We start from the raw sequence: 24,650 nt of genomic DNA, 5'->3' as shown, positions 1-24,650 counted from the left end.
AATTACATATATTTTCCTTTTAGTGAATTATTTATATTCTTTGCTCATTTGTTAAGTGGAATATTCAGAATTTCTTCCTGATTGAGGATGATTTTTTGTACATTAGGGTTAATGTTTGGTCATATTCACCAAAAATATTTCACCCAGTGTGTGTGTGTGTGTGTGTGTGTGTGTGTGTGTGTGTGTGTGTGTGTGAGAGAGAGAGAGAGAGAGAGAGAGAGAGAGAGAGAGAGAGAGAGAGAGAGAGAGAGATTGTGAATATGGGAACAACACAGGTGCTAGGAGCATGCTGTGTAACCCCAGGTGTTGGCCCTCACCTTCCACTTGGTTTGACACAGGCTCTGTTTCTTGTCCACCATGTAGAGTAAGCTAAACTGGTTAGCCTATGAGCTTTCCAGCCTTCCCTTGTTCTCTTGTTTCTACCTCCCATTTCTGGGATCTCAGAAGCTCACAGCAACCACCTGGGCCTGGCCTCTCACTCAGATGTGATTTACTCACTGAAGCATCTCCCCAGCCCTATTCGACTTTTACAGATTTTAAAAATGTGTTTGGTTTTTGAGACAAGCCAGGGTATTAGGTATAAGACTCTGACAGAAATTCTGGGAGCAGAGGCTAACATGGGTGGGAAGCTGGGGACCAGGGGCTTGAGGACCCAACAAGTCCAGCCGAGTGCTTCACTCTGGGCTGTCCTGCCTCTGTGCATACATGGTATGGAAACATTTTCCAGTTGGAACTTTTGTGGAGTTGCCTAGTTACTGTTTTGTTTGTTTTTCCTTTCGAACATAAATAATTTGGCGTGGTTTCCACACAACCATTTATCATTGCTTCTGAGTTATTAACGCTCAAACTCAGGGGCATTTCTGTATGTGCCATGGCTTTGAGGCATCAACTGAAAAATAATTAAAAGGCTCCCACACCATCAGTGGCCTGTGATTGCCCCAGAACGCCAGCTCTGTGACTGGCCAGGCTTTGGTGACCACTGCCACTTTAAAGGCTAAATTATATATTTTTATTAGTTGCCTGCTATTTCGCTCCTCATTCCTCAACAACTCTCAGAAGAATACCATCTGGCCTCAGTAATTTATTACAATTTAATTTCTCAATTTGTTCCATCACCTCTTTTCTTGATATTTCTATCAGCGAACTCCTCTCACCCCGGTGACAGGACGCTGGATACAGAGGCAGCCTGGGAGGAGGGCCTGCTGCCCAGGATGAAGCCAGCACTGGACAATCCTATGGGACAATAGCCTGCCCTGCTCAACCATGCTTCTGAGGACCCAGATCTGTAGCAGCACCGCAAAGAGTGTGAACAGTGCTGAGTGCAGGTTGACCAGCAGACAGCAGTAGCTCTTTTTTTTTTTCTTTTCATGTAGATCATAATAGTATGCAGCTCTAACTTTCCCTTTCATCATCTTTTGTGTTCAGGTAATACATTTCAATACAAGCCTTAGATCTGTGGCTAACTATGCATGAAGACCCCACAGAAAATGACAATTCAAATCTCCCATCTTGAAGTTTGTTTTCTCCAATGCAATTCTCTTTGGGCTACGGATGGCAGCATAGTCCCACAAGCATCTAGGGAAGAGGTGTCTGGGGCACAGCATAAAACAACCCAGCATGCTGAAGCTCCTGACCCCAGAGTGCCATGGTCTTAGAAGACACAAAGCCAACCCTGTGACCATCATCACCTCAGATTCTCACCTAGTCTCAAGAGGGACAGAGGCTGGATCAGACATGCTCTTCCTAGGTGGGCACGTGATAGTTGGGCAGATGCGAAGAAACTTGGAAGAAAAAAATACCTCTGGCCCCCTCTCATTCTTTGTGCAGCCATGCTTCACAGATGTGATCCCTGCATGTGAGAGGTAGCTCTTTCTCTGACCTAGTGCCATCTCCAGACAGGGATCCCTGTTGTCTTTCATTCCAGAGCTAAGGAAAGATGGTGATGGGAGTTCCTTGTGGAAAGAAAGTCACCATTTTAGCTGCCTAGAAGATGCATATGTATACACATGTGTGCAAACTCACATGTGCATATGCATTTTGTGTGTGTGTGTGTGTGTGTGTGTGTGTGTGTGTGTGTGTGTGTTGGAAGCAGTGGAAGCAGGAGAGTCTTGGTATCTCTCTGTTTTTCTCTCTTTCTAGTCTGCATCCCTCTTCTCTCCTCCCACCTATAGAGAAAGGCAAACAAGGGGGAAAAGGTGAACTGAAAACAAGGACTGAAGGCCAGGAACCTTGAGAGCTCTAACTTCATGCTGGGGCTGGGGTTACAGGCTCCTTCCCCACACTGCGAGCACAACTGGTGTGATCCCCAGCTCACCTAGAGCTGAGGGGGGCATCGACTAGGTCTTTCCATGCTCCCAGCCCATGCCCAGTGCAAAGATACACACTGAATTCACATATTGCTCTACCGTATCCACATTGGCCATCTTCTGGCTTCCAGGACCTTGCTACCTCTTTAACTTGGGTGGGGTCGAGGAGGAGCAGTATGGAAAGAGGCATGAAGTAAGTTAACAGAAACAGTGGGTGACAGGAGTAGGTTCACATGTGAGTCTGCATTTACAAAAGTGTGTACTTGAGTGAGTGTGGGAATGCCTGGGTGTGAATACCCTTTGCCTGTTTTTGTGCATGAAAAACAGTATTGTGCGTGAGGGTTTATGAGTTGGTTATAGGCATGGAACTGAGCCTGTGCCTGTCTGGAGTGAATTCTTTGTTTTTCTCACAGGAAATGTGGGACAGTGGGAAGAAGAGTTATGGAGATAAAGATGGGAGTGATATCTTATTGGGCATGGTCCTGTAGAGAGGCTAGGCACAGTATCAGAATCCTCCACCTTCAGCAGGCTCTGGGGGCCATGTGCTCCTGGGAGTCACAGAGAAGCAGGGTGCAAAGTGAAGGCTAGCAGCCACGATGTAAGAACGTCATCCAACTTGTGCAAGTCTGCAGTCAACAGAACGAGGAAAGTATGGTTGTAACAGCGGGAGAATCCCCTCTTGGGGACAGGCCTCCATGCTTTGGTCATCATACGTTTGCTCGGGAAACTGATTGCTTTCCTCCAGGTTATGCACAGCAATACTTACTTGGTAAATATGAGTGTCACTGCACTGCAAGATCACTGATCTGAAATTTTTTCAAAAGCAGCTGCAGAGTATGAGAAAGGAGTGTTCAGTTGAAATCCAATCCCCAGCTTGATTGGCACATCCTGATGGATTATGAAGAAATTTGGGCTTCCAGCCAGAAAGTTCAGCATCCACTCATCCTGGGGGAGACCCTGTGGGTGGCAAAGCATGCTGGTCCTCTGACCTCAGAACTCTGGCTTCTGATCCTATAACAGAGTCTGGCAATAAGTGTCCTCTGCAGACCAGGACAACAGGGGAGTCTGGCTGCTCCAAGGTCCTCAGGCCTTGGGGGAATCACAGCTTCTTTTCTCCATCTGATCAAAGAAGTTCTCTATTCCTAGTGGAGTTCTTAGGTGTCCAGTCTTGATATCAGTGGATGTTAGGCCTGGACCCCAACAGGAACCATATGTAACTTGATGTAAATGTATGCATGCATTCTAACTACTCTCTCCCTATACTCCCAAAGTCACTCCTGATTCTCCTGCAATGGTTTCCTTCATGCAATTGTAACACTGGCTTGTTAAGAGAGTAATGCAAACAGAAAGTTGTGGAATGCCCAATGCAGATACAGGGCTTTGGAATATTGATGCCATAGACACACAGCCCATGAATCCTCAGGGCTGACTGCACCTGCCAAACACTGGCTTTTCTGAGTCTTTCAGAGGACACATGATCCCTAAACGGAATGATCAATGCACCCCGGAGGGGAAGGACTCAAATGTCATTTTCTTTGAGCTTAAAGGAGTCACCCTGTTCTCTTTTCTGGTACACCTCAAACAAAATAACTACCCCAGCCCAGACTGTGAGGGCAAATGTGTGTGCTCTCTCTCTCTCTCTCTCTCTCTCTCTCTCTCTCTCTCTCTCTCTCTCTCTCATGTGCATGCCGCTTCCTGATCGCGTGGTCAGATGTGATCAGACATGCTGACACACTGTCTTGGATTTAGATGTAATCACCCTAGTTTAGAGAATGACAGCTTTATTGTTCAATAAAACAAATTAATTGGTTTGGCTGTCCTCACTAGTGACTTGGAGCTTTTGTATTTATCTGAGAAACAGAAAGAGATGGTGAAATGACAGGGTTCAAAGCTCCCCATGGATGGCAAGCTGAGGCCCTGGGCAGATAGTACAGCAGCCTCAGTCTTTGCATCTTCCCTGGGAGACTCTGACAACAAATGGGCCTGAAAGTCATTTTAGAAAGCAGTCATCCAGAGGGACATTTGTGGAGGCTTTTTAAAAGTCCTCACTTTGAGGAAATGCCATGTCTTTTTGGCTATGGTCTTGGTCTCTCCATCTCCCCAAATGGGCCTTTTGTGGACAGACTGGAAACAGCCTCCAGAGTGTAGATGAGATGGGGAACCCTGTGACTCAGCAGAGGGTGGAGTGATTTAATCGTCTGACTCTGTCTGTGCTGGAGAATATCAAACAGAAAAGTGCATACAACAAGGAGCTCAATAATTAATTTCTGCAGTCCTCACCAGCCACCTTCACAGGTTCTGAGCAAAGGTTGGATTCTGAAGTTCCACTCATTAGCCACACGATGTATGAAAATACCTGCATTTTCAAAAGGCGTAGTGACAAGAATGAAAAATTTCCGCTATTAAAAATATTCCAGTGTCAGGGACTTTCGTAGAAGAACAAAAAACCGACTGATTCCCTCAGATAAATAATGGAACGGGTGGTTGTTGGGAGGTTATGGGTCAAACCTCCCCTGTTGACTAAAACACAAGGTTGACTTAAAAGATTTTTAGAAGTTGCTCAAGGAGCCAGGCATGAGGTTAGGTCTCTTCCTTCTAGTGCAACAGAGTGGGCATCTTCAATTTCCAGCACCACAGCTGCATTCAAAGCACATGGGTTTCAAGGACTGGACATTGTTTCTGACACCAGCCGGCAAGATGCATGTGTAATAGAGAACACTGGTGGATAATTAAGTGATGCTGTCCCAGGCTCTGAATTTATCCAGGGGTGAGTATTAAAATTTGATTAGTCCCAAACTAACTGTATAGTTGTCCTTCCAGCTATGAGGAGAAGAGCCACCTGGACAGGACTGGACAGTCATTCAGGACAGAGAGCTGAAGTCTCTTCTGTCCTTGCCATCTACCCAGGCTGAGTGCTGGGAGGTTTTCCTTCTGGGATCCTGATTAGCCCCATATACATTTGTTCACAAGCTTAGGATTCAAACCTGGGTAATGTAATTTTTAGCACAAATTGTTCAATCATTCAAACATACAAACATTTCAAGGTAATTTCTGCAAATCCCTGTTGTGATCTAATTTCTTATTAAGTAGAATAAAGCTGTTTGGCATTGCAATTAATCAGCATGGGGGTTGACAGAGCTCCTGCAGTTGTGTGCTTTTCTTATTTTTAAAGGTCCCAGTCACACGTCTTCTGCGCGCACACACACACACACACACACACACACACACACACACACACACACACACACACACACACACGGAGGATGCCCAGCCATGCTGTTAAAGGTACACCTCTGCCTGGAAAATGACTAAACCTGTGCTCAACAAAACACATCCACAAAGACTAAATCAACCCCTGTATCAACTATAAAATTATGTAGTGTCTAAACATGGGGAAGATCGTAAATCAATTTGATGAGTCTCTTTTTTGTTTTGTCAGTCTATTTCCTCAGAAAGGTCTCTGCAAAACTAAGGAGAGATGGTATCCAGAGGAGAGCCATGGACCACTGTGGAGAGATGGTATCCAGAGGAGAGCCATGGACCACTGTGGAGAGATGGTATCCAGAGGAGAGCCATGGACCACTGTGGAGAGATGGTATCCAGAGGGGAGCCATGGGCCTCTGTGGAGCAGCAGTGGATGCATGGCCTGGTTTCTTCACTTCCCAGTACTGTACATAAAAGAAGTTGTTAATCTGAAGCCTGCCAGCATACTTCACTTCAGACCTCTAAGTGTTCAGGGCAAATGTTACTCAAATTCTATAATTCCTTTCAAAGATTTGTGTCTAACTTCCCCGTTGAAACTGATCAATGGGCAATTTATGAATGACCAATCTTGTTCTCAGAGGCTTAGAAAGGCAGTAATGGGTAAATACTCTTTTGTTGATCACCACAATTGCTTATATGGTTTGTACTGCAAGAGACAAATGCATGTCTGTATTTTTACTTATCAGGGAAGATCTCAGTGAAGACAAAGATTACTATATTGGAAGCAAAATCACTGTCTTCCAAACAGAAGAAATGATGGGTGTCAATTCTCTAATCCAACCCAGTTTTAACAAGGAAAATGATCAATTAAAACATCACAGAGAAAATATGAGATTAGACTAGGCTATCAGTAGGTCAGAGAGGTGGGGTTTGAGAATCCTTTTCACTTGGTTGGAACACTTTATGCTAATTCAGTTTTCCTCTCTGTGATAAACAAAACAAGAGGGAAGTAGCTAGCATCACACCATGATGGGTCCCAGAGCTACAATTTGATACAAATCTAGTAATTCCTTTATACAGCACATTCAGTTCATTTAGGAACCACAAATACTAAAAACATCAAGAATAGGATCACTTGACTCATGTTGTGGAGACATTGCCTTTAAAGCAGGAAAACTCTATTATGGTTTAGTGGACGAGCCTTATTTAGAGTATAAGAGGAAACATGCAATGCCATGGGAAAATGTTACAAAGGCCCACATCTGGGTAACAGGTAGAGTAGACACAAGCCTATGTATTGAAGGAGGCTGCTAGCCTAACAGCCGACAGTGGGCAGCATTGACTTGCAAGGAGTCAGAGCCTGTGTTCAGTGCTGTCCCTAATATTCTGCCCACTATTTGGCAAGACAGAAAATAAAGCTTCAGGGTACTGGGAGTCCTTGGTGACACAGGAGTAGCTCCATCAAAGATGGAGTAGGAACCAGCTACTTCATTTTTCTATGCTCTATTGACCCATTAGGGAAATGTCCTACTCTGTACTCTCAATGGCATGCAAATGTTGAATCACCTCTGTGATGACTCCTTTTGTCCTAAGTGAGGGTTTCACACACTGGTGTTCACTGCAGGGTCAGACTGGAGGATTAGATATTTAACAGTGAGAGAGAACTGCTCCCCTTAAAGCTATGGTCCACCCATGGGTGTTAGTGAAATTCTTCCTTTGCCCTTGGCTAAGAAACCTAAGTCCTTTGCTACAAAAGACAAGGAAGATAAACTAACTAAGGATTCCATATTTTTTAAAAATGTATGCACTCTTGAATTGGCAGTAAAGATAAAATTGGTGGTGTGGTCTGAATCCCTCAAGAGGTGACATTTGGATTTTATTAAATTTGCCATCAGAGACTGTATCTACATGCACAACTGCTTCTTCAATTTTGAGGAAATTGACTCAATTCAAGCAACAGAAGATGGCTGACTCAAAGGCCTGACAGAAGACCCTTGTGAACTACATATGCCTCTTGGGATTACTAAGTAGTCTTTTGCATAGAATGTTTTGTTCCGTATCTTGGCAAAGGTGGTAATGCTTTTGACAGCCTCATTGGCTCAGTCCTGCTTGGGAATTGTGGACCTGGAGTGTATTCCACTCACCTGGTGGAGTTCACATGGCATGGAAGAGCTCTGAATCCTATGTCCTACCTCCTGCTGACTGAGGAAATCAATGGTCAGTTAGCAGTATTGCTGTCAGGATCCTTCAGGACTTTGGAGTGCTTGGTGCATGGAGCAAAAAAGTCAGTGTACCTGTCCTCTGACCTCTCAGTTTACAGTTTAGTGGTGGTGGTAGGAGATGCTACCTTTGGGGTCAGGAACAGCTCATTTGGTAAAGAGCATGCTATGCAAACATTAGACAAGGTTTGATCCCTAAAACCTAAGTGAAAAGTACAAGTGTGGTGACATGCAAGTGCACTCCCAGCACCAAGAAAGCAGAGCCAGGTAGACTCCTGGGATTCACTGGCTAGGCAGCCTAGTCTAATTTACGAATTTCAGGCCAGTGAAAGACCCTGTCCCAAAAACAAGGTAGGTGACCTCATTCTTCCATATACATACCAGCACACCACACACACCCTCATACGCACCACACACACCACACACACACACCACGGACAGGGAGAAGAGAGAGAGGAGAGAGAGAGAGAGAGAGAGAGAGAGAGAGAGAGAGAGAGAGAGAGAGAGAGAGAGAGCTTCCTCTAGCATCAGGCTCACTGCAAACAGGTGGCATGGAAACTACAGAACTATGACCCCATAGCTGAAGGCTATGGAGGAGAGGAAGCTTCCTGGGAGAGTTGCAACACAGGCTAGTCACCCTCTCAGGAGTTTAGCCAGTGCAGACCCTGTATCCTCATGATACTGGTAACTCAGAAGCCATCACAACAGATCACAATATAGATGCAGTAATTGTTATTGAGGTGAAGAAACTGAGATGTGGAAGGATCAGTAACACCCTAAAATAATTATCTAGCCAGATATAGTCAGTGGGTTCACCTGGGTATATCAGACTCGTCTTGCCTCACAGAGAAAGTAGACATAGCGGAGTCAAGAGCAGGAGATAAAGGAACTCCCATAACAGAAAAATTTACTTAATAATGGAAAGATTTGCCTAACCCTGGGATTCATGTTATTGCAGAGAGTCCTTGCAAGGGATAGGAGGTGCCATGTTAAGGCAAATAAGTGGTAGGAGAGGCATGGGAACTCTAGAGTCTGAGGCTTGACCTGCAGGTGATGGAGAACATTGCACATCTGAGCAAGGTGGTTCAGGAAAGCTATTACGGCACAGTGCAGACCATAGGAATGATACCCTGACATCCTCAGATGGGCCAAGGGTGCTGAATCTTGGTCAGGTATTCTAAGGAAGATGCCAAAGGCTTGAGTAGGAACACAGGTCCTGCCAAGTTCCCACTGTGCCTGGAGGAGGAAAACATAGGGCAAGAAAGTACAACAGGAGAGGGCTCAGAAAAGACCACAAGGTAACTGAGCCAGGCTGATCCTGAGATGGACTTCCAAGAGGGCCTGGGTCCCATACAGCCTCATGAATGATGCTAGAATGTGCACACTTGTGTGTACAAACCTTGGGAGTAAACCCAGTGCTGTTCATTAGGAAAGCTAACAGAGATCTTAACAGTCATACTTAGTTAAATTATTTAACTAAAGTAGGGTAATTTATAAAAGTACAATATAACCTGTATACTCTCGCCAGATTGTTGTCTTGTTCTCCTGTAAATTCATGAATTAAAATTAAGAATTCTATGTGTTCTTGTGCTGGGGAGATGACTCAATTAAAAAAAAAAACGTTTGCTACACAAGCACAAGGATCTGAGTTGGATCCCCCAAACCTACATAAATGCTGAGTATAAAACTGATGATACGGCCCCTTTGGTGTCGACAATATGGACACAACTCATTGGACATGGAGAAGTCAAGTTGGTGCCTATATAGTGCCTTCACACCTACCCACTAGCTATTTGATACAGGAAGGTACTCTGCATGCTACCAAAAGAAAACATAAACACCAACTCAGTCACTCTTTGATCTAAAATGGTGTCCTGCCAATGAGATATGCTAGCACAATGGTGGCACAAAACTTGTTGGAGTAAAAAAGCAATATCTTATTTGACTGAAGGCCCATCCCATGAGATGGAATCTATACATAACACTGTTTGAGTGGCTAAGAACCTGAGACTAGATTACCCAGGGGCCTAGGGTAAAACCAAATACTAGTGTTCTTAAAAAAAATAAATAAGTAGCGATAAAATGGCTACTAATGACATTCTTCTACATTCATAGATCAGTGCCTTGCTCAGCATTCATCAGAGAAGCTTCCTCCTGTAGCAGATAGGAACAAATACAGAGACCCAGAGCCAGACATTATGCCAAGAGTGAAAGACCTTGGAACACTCTTCCCTAAATGGGATGTCTTCATCTAATCTTTCCCCTCAGCCCTCAGGGAGCCCTGTTAAAGAGGAGGCAGAAAAGATGTAAGAGCTAGAGGGAATTGAAGACACCAAGGAAACAAGGCCCTCTAAACCAACATGATTGATGCACATATGAACTCACAGAGTTCACTGAGACAGCATGCACAGGGACCGCACAGGTCTGCACGTAGTTGGGATCCTACAACTAAATGGAGAAGTGGATACATGATCCCATCCCTAACCCAGAGTCAGTCTCCAATTGATAGCCACTGAAAATTGGTTTCCTCCAAGGGAGTCTTACTGGGGAAACAACTACTTTTAAGGGTAGGCTGTATGCCCAGCAGGAGATGGCCAACAGAGTATAAGAGAATAAACTCAGTAGTATCTTTGGAATTTCCTTGTCTCATGTCATGTTAAGGCTCTTCCTTTTCTTCCTTCCTTCCTTTCTTTCTCTTAATTTTATCTTATTTTTGTTCTTTAAATTATATATATATATATATATATATATATATATATATATATAATTTTTTTCTCCCTACAGATCCTTTCTGTATGTATTATGGCTTCCAGTTTAGTGTTTTAGTGGGGTCCCTGAGTATATGAACTAGTGGGTCTCTTTCTTGCACTTTCTCTTGGGTTCTTTTCCTCCTGTTTGTTTGTTTTGTCCAATTGAGATGTGGCAGTTTTTGTTTTATATTATTATATTTTATTCTGTTATTATCCCATAGGAGCCTGTTTGTTTTCCGAGAGACAAAAAGGAGTTGGGAAGGAACTTGGAGGAGTAGAGGAGAGGGAAACTGTAATCAGGATATAATATGTGAGAGGGAAAAATATTTTTAATAAAAAAGAAGAACAAAAAGCAGGGTGTATTAGCAGGAGCCAATAATCCCAGAACTGGGGAGGCTGAGACAGGGGATCCCATCCAGTGCAGTCAATCAGCCCCAGGTTCATTGAGAAATCCTGTCTCAAAAAATAAGTTGTAGTAACTGAGGAAGATACTCTCAATGTTAACCTCTGGCTTCCACCTTTCTCTCTCTCTCTCTCTCTCTCTCTCTCTCTCTCTCTCTCTCTCTCTCTCTCTCTCTCTCTCTCTCTCTCTCTCTCTCTCTCTCTCTCTCTCTCTCTCTCTCTCTCACACACACACACACACACACACACACACACACACACAAAGCCCACAAATCCTTTCACTGAAATCATGTATAAAAACTGGGAGCTCAGGGCTATATCTTGGACTTAGAGTACTTGCCTAGCATGCACAAGCCCTGGATTTGACCGCCAGAACCGCATACTGTCTGATGTGGTTGATCTGTTCCTGTAATCTCAGCCTTTAGGAGGTAGAGGCCAGATTAAGAGCTCAGGCTCACCCTTGACTATGCAGAGAGTTTTAGGCAATCCTGTGCCACATGAGACCCTATTTTAAAAGAATAAATGAAAAAAAAAAAGAAGCCAGAATTTCATCATGAGATGCAGCAACTTTTTCTCTAAGAGCAAGGACAATTGTTGGGGAAAAGCCTATCACATCACTTTTAAGGGTTTTCATTAGTTTGCTAGAAAAATCCTTACATGTCCCTCCCCACCCCCTCCCTGCCTGTGACACTTTCCCAGTATGAAAATTCCCACTGACTTCTATGGGTTTATAGCTCTTTGGTGAAGATGGTCACCTGATTAATTAGCTACAAAGACTACCCAGGAAAATATAAAGCAGACACCCAATTGCAGGGTGCGTGTAATGTATTATTCATTCTGCACACTGAAATGACACATTTACAGGAGGTTTTGTGCTCCAGAATTCTAGCAAGATGTTTCTGGTGATGCATTTGGTAGTAGCAGAGACAACACAGCATACACACTCTCCTTATCAATCTCTCTCACCATCCCATTTGGGGAAATGGAAGTGAATTGGAGAAAGAAGTGGGTGATTTGTGGCTTCCGGAATGTGTACCAACTTCCACTCCCTGCCCTTTGCCTGGGAACTGGCAAGAATCTGATGAGGTGGCTCTGTGCCTGGAAGCCAACACAGGGGTCAGAAAAGGCACATCTGGGAGGGGACAGTGCCCTGAGAGTGTTCAGTAAACTTTGGTTACTGTGCATGGCAGCAAACCCACTACTGGTGAAAGGACCAGAGACCATTTAGTGACAGAGGCTCCTGGCCAATAAAATCACTTTCTAGCTGAAAGCCAAGGGGCACCTCCAGAAGGAGAGTCACTTAAAAGCAGACTTACCATTGCTGGGAATGGTAGGTGTCACTGAAGTCATTCCTGGGATCAAGGGTTGAATGGACTCCAGAAGCTCATTCTCTGTGATCGCCACTTCCGTAGTCTCTGTACAAAAGGTGCCCCAGGCCTCTGGAAGGCCACCTTGTCATAAGAAGTTTGCTTTAAGAGGATACATTTTTTCAAAGACCATTTGCCTTTTGTGTCCCCCAATCCTCTGGGGAAGGTGTTGTCTTCTGGTCACCTGTACGAATGCATCCCAGAGCAAGGGTTGAGAGTCAACAGCAAATCAATAGTGTTGCGCACGGTGATGCCTGGGGAGCAACTAGAGCTCTCACCCGAAAATCCATTTTGACAGAAGGGCAATGCGACAGTGAGGTGATGGGCAAGCTGGACTATGAGGCTGAACACTCCTTTCTGAGTGACATGTGGAAGAGGCTGTGTAGACGCTGAGGGAGAGAACTGTGGTTTCCATTGACAGGGGACCATTTACAACTGAACACATCGATATGGGCTCAGTTGCTGTCAGCCAAGAGAGCAGTACAGCCAGGACCTTGCACAGAGATGCAGTTCAGAGTTCCACTTCACCTCCTTTCTGCCTATAGCAGCATCTGCCAACAACTGGAGCTCCTTACCCTGCTGTCTGTTCTACTAGATGGAGAGTGAATGTCCTCACAGCCTGTCCAGTTCCCTTTAAGTTAGACATCATTGCTTGAGTGCATATCCAAAAATCATTCTGATGGTGCAGTCTGATGGCGCAGCTGTCAGGGATGCATGAAAGTGTTGCTAGACTGTTAATGAATCTGTTTTAATTCAGAATCAATACAGCAATGTTATTTATATTAGATTGCCCACTTAGCTGAGATTTGTGAGCAGGTACACATGCATGTGTGTGTGAGTTTGTGGAGGTCAGAGGTCAACTTTGGGTGTCATCCTTGTTCTTCAGCTTTGTTTTTCAGATAGTCTGTTGTTGAACTTAGAGCTCACATAGTCAGATAGCCAGGATGGCCAGTGAGCCCCAGAAATCCTCCTGTCTCTGCCTCCCCAGGGCTGAGATTACAAGCTTACACCATAGCACCCAGCTTTCTCACATTTGGGATGGTCCAGCTCAGATCCTCGTGTGTGCACAGCAAGTACTTTTTAATCACTTGAGCCATCTTCCCAGAACCCAAATTGCTCCCAATTTAAATGACATTTGTTCAAATTGGACAGCGATTGGATGTGGCTTTGTCTTTTTTTCCCTCCCAGATATGCTCATTCTTACAGAAAGATCAAGATTAGCAGGGTCACAGGTGGTACCCACCATGGATCATGCTGGCTTCACTTTCAACTCCCTCTAAGCACTAGGAATAAGCCCACAGTTCTCCTGCATGCTATCTGAATGACTGACATCTATGTACATTGCACTTAGTTGAAAATTTGCATAACTCAATTGCCACACACAAAGTGCCTCAAATACCTCCTCCTGCCACAAGACCTACAGAACTAGAATTCTTCAATCTTTTATCTCAGAAAGGGTAAGTAACATGCAATGGGTCCCACAATGGGCACTGAAGCCAGAGCTCACATCATACCACTCTGGTTGGCTGTCAGCCCTGCTCAAGTAGCTGTTCACAGGTTTGCTGGTCTTTTGAATTTTAGAAACTCACTTCTTTTTTAGAGAGTTCTTTCCAAAGTCTGAATTAAAATTGGATTGCCAAGTAGACTTTGAGTTAACTCAGCATTCTCCAATATAAGAATTAACTTCTATGCAACTGCTGTTTTTTATATCCAATTCACAAATTCTCTTCTCTGATTCCCAAGTAGAAAGTAGAACCCAGCAAAAGGGGATCTCTATTCATTGCATTGCACATTTGGAAGGAGAAGGCTGCCTTATGTATCTCATCCTCAGGACCCCAAGTGCTTCTAGTCCACTGTAGAGCATCTGGTGAAGCCACAAGCACTGTGAGCCAGGCCAGGACATGGTTTTCCCTTCACACTGTCTCTGATGTCCGTGGGTGAAATACACCTGACCTTGGCCCTGCCTGTGGGTGAGCTGTGCTTCTGTGTCTTGAGGGCCTCTATTATGCTTTGATGTCTTCAGCCACACAGATGTGACTTCCATCTCAACGCCCCTAGAGAAACTCCCCCTGGTCAGCTCTCTGACTGCTGTCTCTGCACCCAGTCAGTGATGATCTGTTTCCCACCCAGGGACACTTATCCTGCCAATCTGTAGCAATGAAGACAGATGTGCCTTTCTCATCTTGGCAATGTCATCCTGCCAACACCGTTTGCCCTGGGTGTCCCTGTCGAATCCACTTGGAAGGCTTGCTCCTTTGACATCCAGTATCAGGGAGCTCAGATAACTGGAAAGGAGAGCCTGCTAGCATTAGGAAAGAAGGAAGCCAAGAACTGCTTCTGCATCAGGAAGCCCAGGCCTCTTCACATTGACAACAGAAGGACAGCTTGTTCTTCCCGAGTCTCTTCCACCTTTTTGGACCTGGTTCTGGGGTCTCAGTGAAAAAGCCCACTTTCCTTCCCTCACATGACAAGTGTGTACCACGGGTGCAACCCACTTTCTTTCTTGGTGCTAAAAGCTCAGGCAGACAGCAGCTGCTCCTGTCACTGTCAGGGCAAACAATGGTTTAATAATGGCACCGTCACACTCGCAGAGCTTCTGCTTCCAGGGCGTTTAGGGAAGATTAACAGATTGACACATCCCTTCCAGGCTCTGGGTTCCTTTGCGGGAACCCCTTTTACATTTAAGGGCTTATTTAACAGCAGAGAAAGGAACGTCTCTGCAACATCACTCATCAGACCATTGCGTTACATGGGTTGACCTGCGCTTGAAAGGAAGACATGGCTCAATCATTGATAAGGCATTTTATTAATAAAATCACTCCATTCTAATCAACTAACAAATAAAAACCTCGCATAACTGGTTTAAGGAAGCTACTCAAACACTTGCCTGGTCCAAAATCTATATATCTCAATGAACTTTTTGCAGTTAGAATAACCATTGTGAAGCCCTAGAACTTTGTTTAGGGTTTTATGAATTCACTCTCAATTAGTACTCTTTATTTATTTATATGGTTCTTGCTAGCTTAATACCCAGAAAGCTAAAATAACTTATCCATCTTGAAAGAAAGGTAAATATGTAAAAACTATGATTAAGTCAAAATTAGAAAAAAAAAGCTTTATACCTTCTTTCATGATTCATGTACTGTTGTGTGCATTCAGTACTTCCTAGTCACATAACGTTATCCTTTCTTGGTCTCCAACTTTACCCACACACTAAACCTCTCTCTCTCTCTCTCTCTCTCTCTCTCTCTCTCTCTCTCTCTCTCTGTCTCTGTGTGTGTGTGTGTATGTGTGTGTGTGTGTATGTGTGTGTGTGTATATATGTGTGTGTGTGTGTGTGTTTGTGTGTGTGTACATGTATATGATGTTGTAGGCTAGACTACTAATATGAGTGAGAAATAGTAGATTTTGTCTTTTTGGGCATGGGTTACCTCAGATAATATTATATATTTCAAGTCCATTCATTTTCCCACAAATTTTCTGATAGCTGAAAAATATTCCATTTTGTATTCATGGACAAAGCACTCAGCATGGCTTGTCAAGGACAGACAGAAACCACCCAAACTCCCTCTCAGAAGTGCAATAACCACATTGAGTTTTGGTGTTTTCTTTAAGAGGGGTGGCACCTTGGGGACTTACAGCCATAAGTTGCAAATGACATGTGAAAATAAAGGCCTCATGGAGCCAGCCCTGAGTTATCTGATGTAAGTCATGCAGCGCACACATGCCACAATGCTGCCAGCATTCCACAGTCAGACACATCACAAACAGCACCATCTGTGGAGCCCAAAGACCTCTGGATATAAAATGGAATGAAAAACGTCTGTTGACAATTGTTAAGGTTTCTGGTTTTCCTATTCCCTCTTTCCCAAGGATGGGCTGTATGTAGTAGGCAAGTTTCTCGAGTACAATTCTTTTTCTCCTTTAGTTTTTCCCTGGATAGAATGCCTTCACATGATTCTCAAAACTTAGGTTTTTTAAAATAATACTCTGTTTTACAAAAGTGGTTTCAAGCATTGTATATGGCATGGCTTTTTTAGGAAGTTTTAAGGGAACAGGCTTGAGCCTGCCCACAATAGGCCAGGGACCACCTAGAATAGGGAAGGGCTCTTTCTGTAGAAAGGGGTCATGCGTAGCAGAAGAGTCACTCATCTGGCTGGCCTGTTAGTGAAAATAATGAGTGCCCAGTGTCTGTGTCCCTGTTCCAAATGATCCTTGCTGGAGAAGGGCTTTGCTGGCCCAGTGACACTGGCTGGTATAGCCAACGTGGGTCCCTTGGAAGAATTTATATTTCTGCCTTAATAACAATCATAAAGGTATGATGTCAACTGCATTGGGCGTTTCTGACTCCCATGGCCACTCTCTAGTGTCCAGAGAGTGGACAGCTAGGTTTCTGGCAGAAGGAAGCCTCGGGTAGCTAGCAGATGTATCCTATCACCTGTATTATCCTCCCGTCTTGAGATTTCCACTTTCCCTCAGAGGGATACCTCCCTCTGAAACTCTGGAAGTTTCAAATAACACAGAGGGATATTTGTGTTTCATTTGGAGTTGCTGTTGTTGTTTCCATCCTGGGGACCTCACAGTGACTGCAGAAAGTTCTCAAGGCCGGTATGACCCTTTTATCAAAGCTGAGGTCCCAAGCCACCCTACATTCAACTAACTAAAAAAATAAATGGTTGTGGTGCTGAATCTCTATCAATCTATTGAAGATAATAAATTAATTTTACAAAGACAGAGAGAATGTTTGTAAGGGTGCACACCATAGCCTTGTGCCCTTGTGCATCCATTACCATGTGCAGGTCAGACATGAAGAGTGGAAACAACAACGAAGGTTTGGATGGCAGTGTCTGTTGGCAAGGGATACACATATGGCTTTGGGTAAGTCCTTCAAGACCTCAAAGGATGCTGCTCCATTTATTTAAAAAAAAAAGAAAACCACAAAATATAAAGGCAAAGACTGAACCAGTGTCATAAGGAAAAAGAATTAAAAGCCATGTTGACAGAAAGAATAAATGGAGCTGTCCTTATTTGCTGCAGATTTTATTGCCATGTGGAAAAAATCTCACAAAATCTACAGAAAACTATTAGATTGAATAGTAGCAAGATCAGATGGCTATATATATGGTTTTATTTTTTAATTTTTTGAAGTTAGCAGAAAAGAAATGTGTTTCATTGTAGCATTTTAATGCCCACTCCCCATTATACTTTGGGTTAATTTCCCTCCTTCTCCTAAAGCCTTCCCAAACCCTCTTTTCCTTCATGACAATTCCTCCTCCCACCTCAAATGTTCCTCACTTCTCTCCTATCACATGTTTTATCTCCCCCCCAAAGATCTCCTCTTTTCCTCATCAATCATATGTTTTGAATAAGCAATTATTAACTGGACACCAGTATTTTAGCAATTACGATAGTGCTTCCATAAAACATAAAAAGATCCCATAAGGAAAACTATAATACCCTGATGATGGAGACTGAAGAGGGTATAAACCACTGGGGACATTCCTGTGTCTTCAGGGAAGAATGGATTCTCTGGTCATGACTATGCCACCTCAGCGACCTAAGGCTTTGCGACTCACAAAAACTTCAGCTAGATATTAGGCGGCATCAGTGAAGTTACTGCAAACATAGAAAGGAAAAGAGACCAAAACACCCCAAATTACTGAACAAAACCAAAGAGATCGCTAGACCCAATTTTAAAACTTTATATAAAGTTACATCCATCAAAACATTTTTTGATTCAGTTTTATGACATGGAAGATGTGTTCATTGATGGAACAATGGAGGGGCTAGAAACAGATGAAACAAAATGTGATCAATTGATTTTTTGACCAGGAACAAAGGGAATGTTTTCAACAAATGGATTCACAGACTAAAGGATCATGTCAATGTCTATCTCTTATTTTCCACAAATGTTATTTCAGGATACATATTTAATCCAAATAATAGTGTTAAAATTCAAGGTTTTCAGAAATCAGAAAATCACAACTATGGACATAATCTCTGACATTAGGTTGGGCAAAATACTTTAAACAAAATTCTAGAAAGACAAGGGACAAGTGGAAAAAAATCTCTGCCAGTCACATAACAGAAAGAAGGGTTGCATGCAGAATGCGTAAGAGGCTCCTATGTCCACAACAAGGAACAGACCAAAGCAATCAAAAGATGGCGAATGGGGCTGGAGACATGGATCCATGGTTGAGAGCACTTGTGGCTCTCGCACATGATCCTGGTTCAGTTTCCAGCACCCACACAGTGGCTCACACCTATCTGTGCCTCTGGCCCTAAGGGATCCTACACTCTCTGATCTCTGTAGGTCCCAGGAACACATGTGGTGCATGTGTGTATCTGCTGGAAAAATTCATACAAAGAAACATACAAAGTTTTTTCAAAACAACTTCAAAAAGTGGGGAAATGGTTTGAGTGCACATTCTACTGGGGAGGCTGTAGGGATGGGCAATAATCCCATGAAGATATTACCAGCTCAACATCCACTGGCATCAAGGTGCTGTGGACCAGAATACCAACTTCACTGTTATCAGAGTGGAAGAAGCAAACACAGACAAGAGTGTGGGCAAAACCAAGGGCTGGTGTGATGCAAAGCAGCTGAAACTCTTGTGGATATGGAGTAAACAAAACTTGACCAGCCCCTCCTGGAAAGGACACCATTTCTTAGAAAGAGAGGCAAAATCCTCTGGGTATCTAGTATCCCAAATAAAATGAGAACGTGCTTCCTCACCAAAGCTTAAGCATGGATGATGGAAGCAGTCTTACCCCATATCCCATCACATTCTAACAGACACAGCCTCTTAGTGAGTGAAAAGATGAAGAGTAAGGCTCCTCAGCACAGTGGGCCAGCACAATGGGTGGTGCTTAACAATGAACAGAAACGAATCTTCTGTTCACCCAACAAGGACTCATTTCCAGGACACTAGTCATACACAGTATATGTCTCCATCTTCATGACATTCTCAAACCAAATCATGAGGATAAGCAAGTATTGGTGGCTGCCAAGGTTCCAGGGGGTATGTGCAAAGGATCAGAAGAGGACCATTTGGGGTGTTGTGGCTGTCCTGATTGTGGCAATGGTTACACCACTCTGTATGTATAAAATACACAGAAGTGCAGGCCAGTGACAGAGAGGAGCTAATTTTGCACATCTCACTTAAAATGTTTTAAAATTAAAAATAAGACAAAATAGTATTGATTTCCCATGTTGTTCCTGAACTTATTCTTCTCAGTATTTTGAAGCCTGAGTACATAGATTCATTACCATGCTGTTACATTCCCAGTATTTAAGGTGCCCACAAAGCTATCAGGCTCCTCACTCCCTCCTCTATCTAGTTAGTTTCTATAGATTTGTATCTTAGGGCTGAACCCTCAAAGGAGGAACTCTGATGATAACTGGCATTTCCCATGTCCTTGTTTGTTCTCCTTAGAGATATGCGACCTTGTGGTGGAATAAATTCTGTTTTCTTAGAGTTCACATCTTACCCAGTACCTCGGAGTGTGTTTGAATGTAGAGAAGGCATTTTTAAAGGGGCAATGAATGCAAGACAATGTCACAGTCGTATGGTTGGGCTCTAATCCAAGATGATGAGTGTCCTTGTAGAAAGAGACTCAAGGTGGGAAGGGGTATCTGTAGGCCAGGAGAGAGGACTCTGAAAAGGCCTACCACTGTCAGTGCCTTGCTGTGAGACTTCAGTCCCCAAGGGTGACCAGACAAGAGATATTGGGTTGTTAATCCTGTGGTATTTCGTTATGGTAGTGCCAGCAGATGAAGCAGGTGTCCTTTGGTGGCAGGTTAGTGACATCAAGCAGGGTCTACATACTGTCCTAACCTCAATCTGAGCCAGGAGCGATGAAAAGGGTTAAGTAAAACATTATGCAATCTGGTCAGGTCTCCGCTGTCTGCTTAAAAAGTTGATTCTCTGGATTTTACATGAATTTTTAATTTCAGATGACACCTTTGACTAGAAGTGACAGTAGAGCAGATCATTTGTGTAATTACAGCAACAATAATGGAGGAGAGAACACAGCTCTCACAAGAAAAGAAAACACGAACTGGATCTGTGCTGGCTGAAGCTGGCAGCTGGAGCTGGAGCTGGAACAATTGCCAGGCTCCCAAAGTGATGAGGCTACACCCGCCTTACAGGCCTGTAAAACCTGGGGCTAGCTTAGGCAATGGCTACTATAAATTCCTAGCAGGGGAAATTAGTATTCTCTTCAAAACATGTTTTGGGGGTAAAAAGAAAAGAATGTCAACATGAAGTTTTCAGATAAATATAATTCCAAACAATCAATCAAAACAGACCCAACCAACTAAGATCCACAGGTTGAGCTGCAGCTCCTTCAATCACGTCCCGTGGCTGTGAGATCTCAACGAGTGAGTGTGCCTTTCCTTTCTAACATACGAGAAACATATTAGTGGCTATAAATAAGATGGTAGTCTTACAGTTGGAGCCTTCAAAAGAAAAGGTTTCAAATGAAAGGATTGGGTCCATTCCCATAGCACAAAGTGACTTGCCATGTCAATCTGTTCAGAAGGTGAGACCAAATAAGACAGCCTGGAGGAAGAACTACAGGCAATATATAGCACTGTAGAGAAAGAAATAAGGTGTGAACATCATCATAGGAAGACAGATTTAGAAAAAGCAAGCAAACAAACAAACAAAACCAGTTCCAGGACTGGGGAGATGGCTAAATGGATAAAAGTGTTGCTGCACAAGCCTGATGATCCAAGTTCAATTCCCAGGTTCCAAGTAAAGAGCTCAATGCAAATGCAATGTTGTGCCTAAGTAATCCTAGCATTCCTACAGAGCAAGGAGAGGCAAGAGGGGTTATTTACCCAGAAAGCCTGTGAGCCAGCAAGCTTGAGGTATGCATCACAGCAAGGGAAAAAGACAGTAAGGGAAGAGGAAGCTGGTTCCTCAAAGTTGTCCTCTGACCCCATACATGTGCTGTGTGCTCATACACACACAATAAACATACAAATAAATAAATAAATAGATATTCAAGTATAAAAACGAAAACAAGCCCCATCAAATGGCTGGTTAAAAATTGAGAGCAAATGTCATGTTTTGGCTTCTTGTGGAAAGATTACAGCTAATTAGCTTTATCTTAGTAAAAGGTACCCTTTGAAAATTAGAGGCCCAGTCCTTTGTGCTCTGGAGGATGCCTGCTGTTCAGGCTGCTGACATTAACACCCTGCAATCAGTTGCTCAGGCATGGTTCTCAGCCATCAGGTAGCCTGGGAGCCAGCAGCCCCTTTTGTCCTTATGATAAGAGTGTACATGGGTGCATACCTAGAAATTCCTTTAACAGGTTTTGATGGCCAGAATCAAAGGTCAGTTTCAGCATGGGGGACTGTGGCTGTGGTCAAGGTTGTGTTTCTTATTGACCTGAGCAGTTTTTAGCTCCAGAGAAGAAGGGCCTTTGGGCCTGGGGGTCCCTCCCTCACAGGCTCATATGCAACGTGAAGGGGAGCTGTGCCTGTGCTAAGTGCTTGGGGATTTACTTTCTCATCTTGTTATTTAGTGCAAACCTTTCCCTGTGATTTTCCTGATTTACTGCATCATGAATGGAAATGAGAAACACCTTTCTTGTCTTGAGAAATAATGCCTTGCTCAAAAAGTCAAGTCAAATGTCAAAGATATGATGATAGACCATCTGTGTATATCTAGAACAATGGCCCTCTTCTTGTTCAGACACTTCACCTAGATGTAGAATTGCTTGCTGTGCTGGCTAGTTTTTAATGTCATCTTAATAGAGGTTAGAGTCTTTTTGGAGGAGGGAGCCCAAAATGAGAAAATTCCCTTACCAGATTAGCCTGTGGGAAAGCCGATGGGGCATTTTCTTGATTGATGATTGATGTGGAAGCGCCCAGCTTGCTCTAGGTGGTGTCACTTCTGGGATGGTGGTCCTAGGTACTATAATACAGCAGGCTAAATAAGTCATGAGGAGTAAACCAGTAAGCAATGTCTCACTATGGCCTCTGCCTCAGTTCCTGCCTTGAGTTCCTTGGATGATGGACAAGTTATAAGATGAAAAACAAACAAACAAAACATCCTTTCCTCTCCAAGTTGCTTTTGATCATAGTGTTCTGTCACACCAATTGAAATCCTAAGACACGCCTGGCATTGGTGGCGCATGCCTTTAATCCCAGCACTCGGGAGGCAGAGGCAGGTGGATCTCTGTGAGTTCGAGGCCAGCGAGGTCTCCAGAGTGAGTGCCAGGATAGGTTCCAAAGCTATACAGAGAAATCCTGTCTCGAAAAACCAAAAAAAGAAAGAAAGAAAGAAAAAGAAATCCTAAGACAGTTAAAACATTGCCTCTTTCAGAGTCACAAATCTTTGTAGGAAGTGGAGACACAGTTGTGACATTCCAGGCTCCATTGGTGCTTGTTAGGTGGGGATAATACACCATTGCAGGGGCTGCATCTATAGACTTCTATCCCTGTCATTACTTTCCAAAAATGATTGTGACAAAAGAGATCTTAGCATTCATCATTAGGGGAAATGAAGGTCAAAGAGTCTCAGTTGGTGAAATGGTGATGAGAAAAGGACAAAGCCCTGACCACAGCTCCAGCCACATCAGAGACCCAACTGAAAGTTCACTAGTGGTTTCTGTGGTGCTTTGTATGAGAATGCCCCCTGTTGGCTTATATGTTTCAACACTTGGTCCTTAGTTGGTGGTGCTGTTTCTGGGAGGATTATTGTTGGATGAAGTATGTCATTCGAGGCAGGCTTTGAGAATACATAGACTCACAGTTTGCTCTGTGTGCTTTGTGTTGTAGCTTGAGCATGTGAGCTTCCTAATCTGTCAGACATAGCCCCCAGTAAGCATAAACCAAAGTAAACTCTTCCTTAAGTTGACTTAGTGATGGTGTTTATCACAGTAACAGAAAAGTAATGAATACAGCCTCCCTGTTTTTCTGACACTTGATTGACAGAATACAGAAGAAAAAATAGTGACAGACAAGTGGTCTCTCAGAGACTTCCTGCACATCCAGGACTTCCACTACTGAATGTCAGTGAGAGAAACTTTCCAGATAAGGTAAGCAGAGCAAGTCAAACCAAGCAGACAAAAGCAAAGCCAAGGATTCTAGTAGAAAGAGCAATAGAAGAAAACACTAGAAGAAAAACAGGGTTCTCTGGTAGTTTGGCCACTCATAGTTATGCTTTCAATAATAGACATTTTCAAAGGGGTATTTTGCAAATGAGAGGTATTATGCAATTTGAGGACAGCACCAAATTGGAAAATATAAAAGACACATATAAAATTTCTAGAATCATACCACTTACTAAAGTTAAATCAAGATCAAATTAGCAATTTAAACAGACTTATAACCCCTAGTGAAATAGAAGCGGTAGTTAAAAGTCTTCCAACCCCCAACCTTAGAATACAATAAAGCCCAGGACCAGATTGTTTTAGTGCAGAATTCTACCAGACTCTCAAGGATGAGTTAATGCCAATACTCCTCAAATTATTCCACAAAATAAAAACAGAAGGGACTGTTCAATTTGTTTTTCAAGACCACAGTTACCCAAATACCCAAACCAGATCAAGACCCAACAAAGAAAGAGAATTACAGACCATTTTCCCTTATAAACATAGGTGCAATTTTTTTCAGTAAAATACTTGCAAACTCAATCCAAGAACACATCAAAAAGATCATCTATCACGATCAAGTAGGTTTCATCCCATAGATTTGAGGATGGTCCAACTATGTAAACTGATAAACATAACCCACCATAAAAACAAACTGAAAGACAAAAATCACAGGATTATTTCATTTGGTGCAGTAAAGACCTTTGACAAAATCTAACAACATTCTTGATAAAAGTCTTGGTGATAGTAGGAATACAAGGGACATACCTCAATGTAATAAAGCTAGTTTACAGCAAACTCATAGCCAACATCAACTTAAATGGAGAGAAACTCAATATATTCCACTAAAATCAGGAACAAGATATGGTTATCCACTCTCTCCATATCTATTCAATATAGTACTTAAACTCTTAATTACAACAATAAGATAACTGAAAGAGATAAAGTGGATACAAATTGGAAAGGAAGAAGTCAAGGTATCTTTATTTTCAGATGATGTGATACTATACATAATCAACCCTAAAATTTCCACTGGGAAACACAGTAGATAAACACTTTCAGCTAAGTAGCAGGATATAAAATTAACTCTTAAAAAACAGTACCTCTCCTAAATACAAACAACAAATGGACTGAGAAAAATCAGGAACCAAAATACCTTTTGTAATAGCCTCAGATAATATAAAATATCTTGGAGTAACTCTAATCAAGCAAATGAAAGACTTGTATAATTAAAAACTTAAAACCTTGAAGAAAGAAATCATAGACAGAAAGATCTCCCATGCTCATGGATTGCTA

The sequence above is a fragment of the Cricetulus griseus genome, chromosome 3 (assembly GCF_003668045.3).
Source record: "Cricetulus griseus strain 17A/GY chromosome 3, alternate assembly CriGri-PICRH-1.0, whole genome shotgun sequence".
Lineage (NCBI taxonomy): Eukaryota > Metazoa > Chordata > Mammalia > Rodentia > Cricetidae > Cricetulus > Cricetulus griseus.
Note: the sequence above shows the minus strand (reverse complement) of the source record.